At 36.6% G+C, this 12,906-nt stretch overlaps 1 protein-coding gene across 6 annotated transcripts in view; it reads left to right on the forward strand.

The window, feature by feature from the left end:
• The window catches only part of CAB39L (calcium binding protein 39 like), a 111,462-nt gene that overhangs the window by 24,080 nt on the left and 74,476 nt on the right, over positions 1-12,906 (forward strand). The window lies entirely within an intron of this gene.

Here is a 12,906-nt window from a genome sequence, read left to right on the forward strand (position 1 = left end):
GCTTGCTTTTCCAGTTTTTTGTTTTTTACTATCATTCACGTAGCATTTGCTTCTGACAAACTAAATTATTATTTGTTATTTACATTTGGCACTTCTCAATCTTCTTTGTTCCTGTCTTCATGTGACCAAACCATGCCGATCATTCAAAGTGAGCTCTGATGCTCCCTTCTCTGTGAAACATTCCCTAATTCCTTAAGGTAGAAGTGGTTTTTGGCACTTCTGAATTTTTATAGTATTTCCTTGGTCCTTTCTTTGTGATTCATAACTTTTTGCCTTGCACTTAGGTATTTTGGTACATGTCTTATAAGTTTCTTATTCCACTCTGTATCCCCGAAGAGCAGATTGCCTTCAGATGGTTGGATGAATGAATTCTATATATTGAAGTGGTGATAAAGTTGTAACAGAGCTTTGCCATTGTACAGTGTTCAGGGCCACTGCATTTAGTTGTATATGGTCTGTGTGCTGCCCAAAGGCCCCCGGCCAAGGGAGAGGGTGGGGGCTGAAATCCAGCTTATACCCCATATCCCCCCCAAACCATGTGCCAGGCTGGCACAGGGCTGCATCTGCCTGGAGGAAGGGGTACCTTTTCTTTGCCCAAATGTATTACTTGATAGTTAATCTATGCATCTTCTAGACCAGGTGTCCTCAAAATACTGGGCCATCTAGCACATTTATCCACCCCTCTGGATGAAGTATTTCTCCCTAAATGTATAGCGAGCAAAGCTTAGAGAGGTTCATTGACTTCTCTGAGGGGACATGGCAAACAGATGATGAAGCTAGACTGAAATTCAGGGTTTCTGTATCCCTGTCCTATGCTTTTTTGGTTTGTTTTTTTAGTGCTGCATCTGTGGTAAGTAACACTTCTTTTAATGGAATTGCTTTGATCTGGTTGGTACATAGTGCAAATTTGAAAGTCCCTAAACACATAATTAATGGTTTGTTGATATATGGAAGTATGTATTTCTGGAGCGCCTAGTATAGCACTTTGTTTCTGCTTAAGTGTTTAATAAATGAAGCTTATATGCACACTGCTTACAACTCCTCTAGTGGATCTGCTTTGTTCCAGAGTAGTGGCAGGGCAATCCAAAGTGGACTTATGTACTTTTAATATATGCTGGAGTTGGTTTTTTATTTTATGAGTAGGGCAATGACTAACATTTAGCACTTACTGAGTGCCAGGCAGCAGGTGTATTATTCCTCTTGATCCTCACAACCAGTCCTGGAAATGCATATTATTATCTCCAATTTAAAGATATGTTGCTTATGCACCGTCAGTTTTCATTTAAATCTGGTCTGACTGACTCCAAAGTCTCTGACCACTTGATAATGTAAAGAATGTTTACAACAACTTATCACATAAAGGCGTTCAGAGAATATACCATGTCTATATTTATCATTAAATACATATAGATATATACTATCTTGGCATTAGGGAAACAAGGCAGTGTAGTCAGTCTCTGGACTGGCATAGTAGATCTCATCACTGGGGGCTAAGTATAACAGCTGCCATTGCAGCCCAGTACCAGCAGGGGGCCCAGAGGACTGACGGAAAGTTAGAAAAAAAATGACTTCTTTCTCACCGTTCAAAGACTGCTGTTGCGTTTTAGAGATACAGCCAATGGGAATAGGGGTGACATCTAATTTTTGTTATTCCGCTTCTTCCTTCCTAAAAAAAAAAAGAAGGAGATGGGGAGCAGTGTAGTCTAAGACAGAAACCAGAATAATTAAGCTTTGTTATCTTGTTGAGGTTGATTATAAGACCTTTTAAAGGTGTCTAAATTTGGTCTAGGATTAACAATAGGCATTTGTAAATGTGGATTTCATTCTATCAATTAACTTTCATTTCTGTGCACCTTGTACACTTCTAAAGCATTTCTCGTATAGCATTTCTTCTGTATTCTGTTTTTATAAAAACAATTTGAATATCTTAAGCAACTTCTAGGGCCACTTGGTTAATTCTGTTTGAAATGAAAATGATAAGCCAGGTGCGGTGGCTCATTCTGGGAGCGCTCATTCTCCTAGTACTCTGGGAGGCCGAGGTGGGAGGATCGCTTGAGGTCAGGGGTTGGAAACCAGCCTGAGCAAGAGCGAGGCACCATCTCTACTAAACATAGAAAGAAATTAATTGGCCAACAAAAAATATATAGAAAAAATTAGCTGGGCATGGTGGTGCATGCCTGTAGTCCCAGCTACTTGGGAGGCTGAGGCAGAAGGATTGCTTGAGCCCAGGAGTTTGAGGTTGCTGTGAGCTAGGCTGATGCCATGGCACTCTAGCCTGGGCAACAGAGTGAGACTCTGTGTCAAAAAGAAAAAAAGAAAAGAAAAGAAAAGAAAAAGAAAAAGAAAAAGAAAAGAAAAGGATGAGAAGGAACACAGTATGAAAAGCTTCTAGGAGAAAAGATGGGGAACAGGTTCTTTGCTTTGGGACTTCCTTCTTGGAATAAGGCTGTTGAAGATTAAATCAAATGCTATTTTTGGGCTACTAAAGCCATACATAGCTATGATATTTTCTATCTATACTGTGGACTTATGAATAGAGAAAAATAGAGAAACAAAAACAGGAGTGAGCAGTGAGGAAAAAAAAGACAGTGGAAATAAGAGAGGTAAATATAATACTGCTTTAAAAAACTATGGTTGCCCATATTAGCAAAATTACAACGATAGGTTCATAGTATTTTTTACTGTACTCTTAACAGATACAAATACGTACATTTTATGGTAAAAATAATAGTCATTTCTGTTGTAACACTTGTTTTGAAAACACAAATTTGTCCAACATGATTGATATATTAGGCAACAATGTATTGTGAATGTATTGTGTTTCTGTGCAGTTTCATTTGTGAGAAACACCACGAGTGTGGAAAACTACCCATCTGAACCAAGCCATATAGAAATACACGAATGCACACATGCATACAACTCACACATCTACCACACTGTACTGTATGTTTTATGAGTCATACTCATATATTTGGCATTACAACTTTCCAGCTGATTTCATAGAACCCTACTCCTACTCTTTTATAATAACTCACAAGTTACAACCCTTCTAACTCCCTACATTCACAGCAAATGTCAGGTCTTTTTCACGGTAAAGTGCCATATTTATTGTAGCATTTATTAACCATTTAACATGTAGAAAACTGTGTTACTAGGCCAGGCGTGGTGGCTCACGCCTGTAATCCTAGCACTCTGGGAGGCCGAGTCGGGCGGATTGCTCGAGGTCAGGAGTTCGAAACCAGCCTGAGCAAGAGCGAGACCCCGTCTCTACTATAAATAGAAAGAAATTAATTGGCCAACTAATATATATAGAAAAAAATCAGCTGGGCATGGTGGTGCATGCCTGTAGTCCCAGCTATGTGGGAGGCTGAGGCAGGAGGATCGCTTGAGCTCAGGAGTTTGAGGTTGCTGTGAGCTGGGCTAACGCCATGGCACTCACTCTAGCCTGGGCAACAAAGCGAGACTCTGTCTCAAAAAAAAAAAGAAAACTGTGTTACTATTTTTATATGTTTTTGTTTTTTTTTGTTTTTTTTGAGACAGAGTCTCATTCTGTTTCCTGGGCTAGAGTAGTGTGGCATCAGCCTGGCTCACAGCAACCTCAAACTCCTGGGCTCAAGCAATCCTTCTGCCTCAGCCTCCTGAATAGCTGGCACTACAGGCATGCACCACCATGCTCAGCTAATTTTTCTATATATTTTTAGTTGGCCAATTAATTTCTTTCTATTTTTAGTAGAGATGGGGTCTCATTCTTGCTCAAGCTGGTTTCAAACTCCTGACTTTGAGTGATCCTCCCACCTCGGCCTCCCAGAGTGCTAGGATTACAGGTGTGAACCACCACACCTGACCTATACTCTTTATTAAGTTTAGCATCTTGGGTTTTTAAAAAGTATATATCCCCATGTCTTTAAATATTCTTAAAGAAGATGACCTTAATATTCTGTATGGATGAATGAATTCCACCCAGTGTTCAGCAGGTGTGTTGAATGGCCTGTGACTATGCTGGTTGTTTGGACATCTGCTTTGATTGGTCGGTGCACATGCCACATGTACCCCATGTGTACCTTCGTTAAATATAATCAATCCCCTAGTTTGGGGCTTTTACATTGTTTCTTTTATTTTCTATAAGTAGGATGTGATGAACATCCCTGTATGTGCTTTCTTGAATACTTATTATTACTTTTTTAGCATAAATTTCTAGACATTGAATTACTGAGTAAAAAGGTATATTTTAAGACTTTTGCAACTTATTGACACTATCCTGCAGAAAAATTACACAAATTTACATTCTAACCAAATTCTTGTTTTATTGCACCTTCACCAACCTTAGAAGTATAATTTAAAAAAATACAAAAAAACCTTTATTATTTGTTTAGGTAACTACAGGTATTGATCAGGAGAAAAGAATGTGGGGAAAGTGTGGAAACTGACCCCTTTTCATACAGAAGGATATGTATGATGGGAAGTGTAGAATTGACAAGTGGAGTTTATTATTTTAAGTAATAAATAAATGAATATACTTGGCTAGAGGTTTTATAAAAGATGCAGGCCAGGTAAGGAGGACAGGCTATAAAATTTCTGCCTTCCTGCAATAAAAAGTGCTGAGTGATTCAAGAATAGAGTAAAGTCCAATTAAGGAGAATGGAAGTCTTATTTAAGACTCTCCAGTTGCCAGATTTTTATTTATTTATTTCTTTATTCAATTTTTTGATACAGGGTCTTGCTGTGTCACCCAGGCTGAAGTACAATGGTGGCTTAATAGCTCACTGCCACTTCGAACTCCTGGGCTCAAGTGATCTTCCTGTCTCAGTTGCCTGAGTAGCTGGGACTGCAGGTCCACACCAGCACACATGGCTAATTTTATTTTTTTGTAGAGATGGGGGTCTCATTGTGTTGCCCAGGCTGGTCTCGAATTCCTGGCCTGAAGCGATTCTCCCACTTCAGCCTCCCAAAGTGCTAGGATTACATGTCTGAGCTGCTGTGCCTGGCTGGGTTGCCAGATTTTAATGTTGCCTTCCTCGGGATAATGATATTGTAAATTAGCAACGTTACTGGTAAATGAAATGAATCATAATCAGAAGTATGGCAATATATGGCTTTGCAAAGCCCCACTTGGATAGAATTTGAGTCAAAGGATTTTGAATAGAAGGCAAAGAATTAGCTTATATGGGAAGGAGAAACTAAAAGAGCATGTACTAAATCTGAGAGTTTAAGAACTTCCTAAGCATTGTTTCTGCCTATCTGTCTCTCTGATGTGCTCACAGCCCTGAGCTAAATTAGTATGAGCAAAAGCAGAGAGGCAGAAAGTGTAAGAAAGATATGCTTAGAAGTTAGGAGAAGCCTGAACACCCAAGCACCTCTTGCCACTTCTTCCCTGTCAGAGATAACAGCCAAGCCTGGAATAAACAGCAATCTGCTGTGGTGCAGGCTGGGTTTAAGGGGCATGTTAGCCCCATTTGTTTGGAAGAAGAGGCCGAGATGGAAGCAGTTAGCTTAAGTAGTGGACAGAGCAATGAGACCTGTTAGAGACAAAAGCCATAGCAGCAGGTCCAGATTCAACAATTTCCTGCTTTGATTAGTAGAAGACAAAAGGCAAAGAGATTAAAAGCCAGTCAAAAATCTACAACAGTTGTATTTTCAAAGAAATTCAAGCCTGAGAAATAAAGGCATCTGATGTCCTATCTCTTGGTAACTTCTAGGCCCTTAAAACTGACCTCAAAACAATGGACTGTTTCAACAGGAAAGCTCCCACCCAGGAACATTCCATGGTGCCCTCTCAAATGTGACTTTGGAGGACAATTGATAGGGGAGAGTCTCCCAGAGAACAGAACCAGAGGCCGCTAGTTTGGTAACTAAGGAACTTGTCTCATTTCCCTTCCCAGGCAGGGAAGCTTGCTCTTCCTATACAGCAAAATATCCTATGTATTGCTGTTTCTTCACCTCTCCTTTTTCACGTAGGAGTATTTATTGCTGGTATCCCGCTTTCCTTTTGCCTTGTTAGATGTGTGTATGTGTTGGGGGTGGGTTAAATTTATAATTGAGCTATAGGATGCTGGACCTTAAGAAGCTATTAATACTTCAAGCTTGATTAAGAGCATATAACCAATGGAGATCTTGGAACGGGATGCATAGGTAGACAAGTTTGAGCAAGGGTGAGCACACTGTTAATCTCATTTGGAAAACTTACCTAATGCTAGGCAGGACTATTCTTGCAAATATGGATATGGGGAAAGGGTGGGTGTGGATGCTGAGCAACCAGGTTGGGTTGTGGAATGGTATTATATAATACACAGATGTAACTGAGTGAATCCAACTGTACACTCTTTGCAGTTAAATTATAATACATATAATATCACTCAACTTTTTAGTTAATGCCTCAAAGTAAGCTTCATAGAAGACTTAAAGTTGTTCTTTCCATAGTCAGTCTCTCGGGTCACATATGTGAACCTCACTCTGCCTTTCTCCTCCTCATTGGACTTCAGTCACTTAGCACTCATACATACCGCAGTGAAGCTGGCCAATAAGAGTATCTCTTTCTTATGGTTTCTATTAGCCAATGGTTGGTTGCCTGAGCAGGGCCAGAGTCATTTTTCAGAGATTGGTATGGCTATTAAGAGAGAGGCCCAAGAGTTTCTCTCCTTTTGAGATCATGAAGACTGAGGTCATGTAGTCTCTCAGGGACCTTCTTTGCCAACATTTGGAGAGAGCTCAACTGTGAGTGAAGACAACACAGGAGAGAGTAGTGTAGAAAGAGAAATGTCTCTCATGACATTGTTTAAGCTCAGGCTGAAGTTAACTTTAATCCAGAGTTTCTCAGCCTTGGCACTGTTGACATTTTTAGCTGAATGATTCTTTGTTGGGAGTGTATATTCTCTGATTGTAGGATGTTTAGCAGCATGCTTGGCCTCTACCAACTAGATGCCAGTTTAGATTCCCAATCGTGGCAACCAAAGAAAGCTCTCCAGAGACTACCAAATATCCCCTGCATGGAGTGGGGGACAAAATCTCTACCAGCTGAGAAACACTGCTCTAGTTCTGGCCTTTTTTGGTTATATGATCCTTAAATTCCCTTTTTGCTAAATTTATTCACATTGAGTCTGTTGCTTACAATCCAAAGAATTTTAGTTGATACACTTTTGCTTATATCTTTTATATATTTAGATAGAAACAAATTTATTAATTGAATATAAACAAGTCTAAAACCAACAAAATAAAATTAACATTAATTTAACCAAATAGCACTAAATTGCAGATGTAGCTTGTGTAGTTAATCGCAAAAATGTGTCTTTTTGTGTTTAGTATTTTACATATTAGAGTCTCAATTTTTTAAAGTTTTGAGCATGACAAACCAGTTTTTGTCATTGTTATTGTTGACAATTAACTCTTTTTTAACCACCAATATTTTAATTTTGGACTAATCAATTTAATGTGCCTTAAAAAATTCTGTAACTAGTTATTACTAGTGAATTGTTACAGTAGGTATATGCAAGATGGATTTTAAGCCTTATAACACTCCATAATGTAAATATCACTGCTACGGTGGAGGAGTAATTTAGAATTCTGCATAGTTATGCTACCATATATAAGTAAGACATAATTTTTCCCATTGCTCTTCTGTATTCGAGTAACTGTAGAATCATTGCTTATTTAGCACGTCGTGATGTTGTTAGACTATAACTTGATCTATGTACATCATTTACAGTTTTGATCTTTATGCTTTTGCTCAATAGCTGAAACAAGTCCATTGAACATCACGTATAAGTTGTTGCAATCTCTACTTAATAAAAAGGAAGTTAAAGTCTCATTTTATGAAATTTCTTTCAATTGTCAGTGTAAAATAGAAATTTTGTTTGTATAACAGGTAAAACAATTCAACATTTTGACGTTAGGACTGACTAATGGCAGTCATACACTAACCATTACATTAAAAGTTAAATTATTAAATAGTTAACTGCAAAGAATGCTTTAGATTTCATTCAGTAGTTTTATTGTTAGTAATTTTGCTATTGTTATTGCGAATCTGTATTAGATATGTTGATAAGGCAAATACATCATTATGTTAATGTGTTATTAGAACAAAGCTTTTTAGTATAAGAGAAGGTGAATATAAGATCAAAGAAGTAGAGTTCAAATGCTATAATGATGGATTAGAATTGAAATTATCAACACAAACTAATGATTTTTAAAAATGTACTTCCTACCTTTGACCACTGAAAGGTCTAGAAGCAGTGACATCCCAATAGCAATGAATAATCCTGGTGCCCAAATTTTTTCTAAATACCTTTCCTCACTAAAAAGAACTAAGGCTACCTGGAGAAAGGGCTCATTCCAGATCTGGGATGAGGTAAATACAAGGTGAGCCAGGGTCATTTTGTTGAACTAGAAAGCAAGGAAAGTTCAAAGATTAATGGCATATATCTAAAGGATGCAAGAGCCATCTTAAAAGGATTTGTACTGGCCAATTTGGGAAAATTTGAGCAATTATTTTAGATACCTCTATGTACCATCCCAGATCCTCTGGGACTGGTCTCATTTCAATGTTATGCAAGGTCTCATGCGGGTATAACTTTATACAGCTTCATCTCCTGCCATTCTGCAAGACCCTTGCTTCTTGCCCCAGGGCTTCCCTGTTGACACTGCTGTGGGTCCCACTGAGCACCCAGATCCACAGGTGTGCAACCTGGAAGTAAAGAGGAGTGAAAATCCAATTGTAGAGGAATTAAATCTACTGTCTTACTATTTGTTTTCTTTTTCCTTCTGTACTTTTTCCCCCTTTTTCTCTTTTTCTGCCATCTTTTGGATTAATTAGTACTAGTATTTTTTATTATTTCATTTTATTTATTGGCATATTAGCTATATCTCTTTGGGGTTTATTTGTCTGTTGGTATACATGTTTAACTTATCATAGTCTACCTCCAAGAATATACTTCCATTTTCTCTCTCCTGATTTTTGTGTTGTTGTAATAATCTTGCTTCTACATATGTCACAAATCCTGAAACACATTATTATTATTGCTTTAAAAGTAAATTCTCTTTCAAAGGGATTTTTAAAATAAGAAGAAAAATGTATATTTACCTATGTGTTTATTATTTCTAGTGCTGTTCATTTCTTTATGAAAATTTCCATTTAGTATAATATTTCCATTTAGTATAATATTTCTGCCTGAAGAAAGGTCCTTCTTTAACATTTCTTGTGGTTTTCATCTGTTGATGATTAATTCAGCTTTCTGTGTCTTCATTTCTGAAAGATATTGACAGTTATTTTCTTTCAGTACTTTGAAGATGATGTTCTTCTGACTTGCATTGTTTTTGATGTCTGCTCTCATTTCTTTCTTTCATGATAGTCTTTTTTTCAGCAAACTGTTTTAAAGATATCTTCCTGCCACTGTTTTTAAGTATTGATTATTATGCTCCCTCGGTATTGTTTTCTTTATGTTTCTTGTGTTTGGAGTTTATTGATCTTAGATCAGTAGGTTTATAATTTTCATTAAATTTGGGAATTTTTCAGCCATTATTTCTTCAAGCATGATTTTCTGTTTCCCTCTCCCTCTCCTTTTTGGGATTCAGATATTATATATTAAGCTGTCTGAAGTTTTCCCATAGCTCAAGGATGCTTTGTTCATTTTTAAAAATTTTTTTCTTTTAATGTTTTATTTTGATAAGTTCTATTACTATGCTTTCAGGTTTACTAATCATTTCTTCTGCAGTGTGCAATCTGTTCATGCCATTTGGAATAATTTTCATTTCAGAAATTGTGGGGTTTTTTTTGAAAAAAGGTTTCAATTGACCTTAATTGCCATTCAGAATTGGGCAACACTTCACTCTATAAAATAGAATTAGTGTTCATTCAGAAATTGTAGTTTTAATCCCTAGACATTTGATTTGGACCTTTTTTGTATCTTCTATGTCTCTTTTAACATATTTATCTTTCTTATACCTTCTGGAACTGATGGAGTATATTTATAGCAGTTGTTTTAATGTCTTTGTGTACTAATTCCATTATTTGTGCTATATCTGTGTTTCTTTCTAATGATTGGTTTTTTTCTTTATTATGCATTGTATTTTCCTGCTTCTTTGCATGCCTGGTAGCTTTTTTTCTTTTTTTAATTATTCACTCCCTACTTGAGCAGATGCCTGATAATTTTTGACTGGATGCCAGACATTGTGAATTTTAGGTTGTGTGCAAAATTTTAAAAAATTTGTATAAATATTTTTGAATTCTACTCTAGGATGCAGTTATTTGGAAAGAATTCATTCCTTTTAAAGCTTTCTTGTAAGCTCTATTAGGAAGGACCAGAGCAAACTTCAATGTAGGACTAATTTGGTCCTGCACTAAGGCAATATCCTTCTGAGTACCCTTCTGAGTTTCTGTATATTATGAGATCTCTTTACTCCTGCTATTGGAAACATGAACTATTCCCAGCCCTGTGTGAATACTGGGAATTTTTTTTGCCAGCTCCTTGCCAGTGGTTCATTTTTTGGCCTTGGTTTTCTCACAGGCTGATCAGCTGATGTGCTGATCAGCTCTCTGATGAAGATTTGAGGGGAACCCTCTGCAGATCTCCAGGACTTTCTTTGCAGATCTCTCCTCTCTGGTGCTCATTCTGTGAATGCTAGTCACATTGGCCTACCTAAATTCTCAGTTCTTTTTCTTCAACTTGTGTTTGGGTTCCCCTTCATGCTCTGCAGCCTGGGATAGTTGGTAAGACTTACTTTGTTTGTTTCCTTTCTTTAAGGGATCACTGAACTGAACTGCCTTATGTCCAGTGTCTGAAAACCATTGTTTTATATGTTTTGTCCAGTTATGTAAGATGGAAGAGTAAATCTATACTCCATCATACCCTGAAGCAGAAGTCCCTGTAATTGTACTTTTAATTTTTCTGTCCAAATAATTTTTGGAAGAATGTTCTTTTTTTGTTTAGTTTTCAAGTATTAATGGAGCTTTTAAAAAGACATTTGCTTATCTGTTGAAAATTTTAAAAGTAACTTCTAGTTTTATTTTGTTGTGGTCAGTGAATAAAACTTGTACCATTTCTTCTTTTGAAATTTACTGATTTCTTTGTGGCCTTATAAGGTCATGTTTTGTGAATTCTTTGTGTATATCTTTAAAAAGTAGTGTTTAGTAGCAATTGAGTATACACACAATCATAAATAGTCTTATTCACTATGTATTCTAAATTTCTTGACTTTATTTTCTGTCTTTGAGTCCATTGTGGATTGATATAAAGTCTCCCAATTTTAAAGTGAGTTTAAAAATATTAACCTTGTTATATATCCTAAGAACCACCCTTACAAATTCTGAATTTCTTTAATTATACTACAATTCTTGGAGTATAATCTAAGATACTAGGCACTTAATACCCTTAGTGATATAGGATAGTTTTCATTTAACATCTCTTTAAAAATAGGAGATAGGCCGGGCACCGTGGCTCACGCCTGTAATCCTAGCATTCTGGGAGGCTGAGGCGGGAGGATTGCTCGAGGTCAGGAGTTCAAAACCAGCCTGAGCGAGACTCCATGTCTACTAAAAATAGAAAGAAATTAATTGACCAGCTAAAAATATATATACAAAAAATTAGCCAGGCATGGTGGTGCATGCCTGTAGTCCCAGCTACTCGGGAGGCTGAGGCAGTAGGATTGCTTTGAGCCCAGGAGATTGAGGTTGCTGTGAGCTAGACTGATGCTACAGTACTCACTCTAGCCTGGGCAACAGAGTGAGACTCTATCTCAAAAAAAAAAAAAAGGAGGTAAAACCCTACAAATTTTATACAACTACTAATCAAAGGAATACTTGGCAGACTAATCTCTAGTCTTCTTTGATATACCTGTTTCATAGACGTTAAGAAATAGCTAAATTGCCATATATTTAAATTTGAAAAGTCTACTTTAAATGAACCAGATTAAGAAATATATAGTTTAAGGCCAAGTTTTATTTGCTTAACTTATTTTTTTAAGGTATATAAGAAGCTATTTACAGATATTTACCTTTCACTTTATTTAAGCTTGTATTCTTAGAGATATTTTAGTTCTACAGAGAATAAGATTAATGTGTTATTTAATAATAGATCTAATAACTACTTTTGAAATCTCTGTAATTGGGGGATCTGTCAGTAGAAGAAGGGCCCAAGACCTTTTCTTGGAAACAGGGAGTAGTAGACGGAGAACTTAACAAGGCTAAGGAACTGAAACACAGTTGGAAAGGAGGCTCTGAGTAACATTCATACAGAGCCAGCATATATTCAAAGCTGTGTACGTTCCCTCCGAATTCCAAAGAATCCTACAAATGCCATCTAAGCCTGTCAGCTACCATCCTACTCAGCTTTCCACCTAATTCCTCATCTTCAAACCTCACAGATAATTGTATACTTCTAAGATATTTATTCTATAATCATATGTGTACGATAATTTTAAAAATGTATTTTGTAGCCTTTATCCTTTGTAATTTTCATTAAAGAGGTATTATGTATCCTGACCAATAATGCTTAGGGGGGAGAAAATCTTTCCAAATGAAATAATTACATTTGGTTTGCACGTAGGTGATTAAACTGCTCTGTTTAATATTTTCGGTGTCAATATTTTTCTGTGTTTTTTATAATTTTCTCTTTTACAATGCAAATGTTGGTCTGAGTCTCAAAATATACCATATTAAGAAATAGATTAAATTTTCTTAAAATTATGCTGTTAAATTATGAATACTCTAAAATCTTCCTTGCTTTTTAAATCTCAAGATTTAATTCATAATGCAAGTAGTTTTATATTTACTTGCTCTACTTTTTTCTTACGATTGGGAATAGCATCCCCCCTAAGGACCTAATATATTAGCAGATGAATTTGTTATTATTACTATCAATGTGGCTTTGTTAGGAACCTTTATTTACATTTTTAAACAAGGTGATCAAGCCAGTTCGG

Source organism: Microcebus murinus, chromosome 13 (assembly GCF_040939455.1).
Source record: "Microcebus murinus isolate Inina chromosome 13, M.murinus_Inina_mat1.0, whole genome shotgun sequence".
Taxonomy (NCBI): domain Eukaryota; kingdom Metazoa; phylum Chordata; class Mammalia; order Primates; family Cheirogaleidae; genus Microcebus; species Microcebus murinus.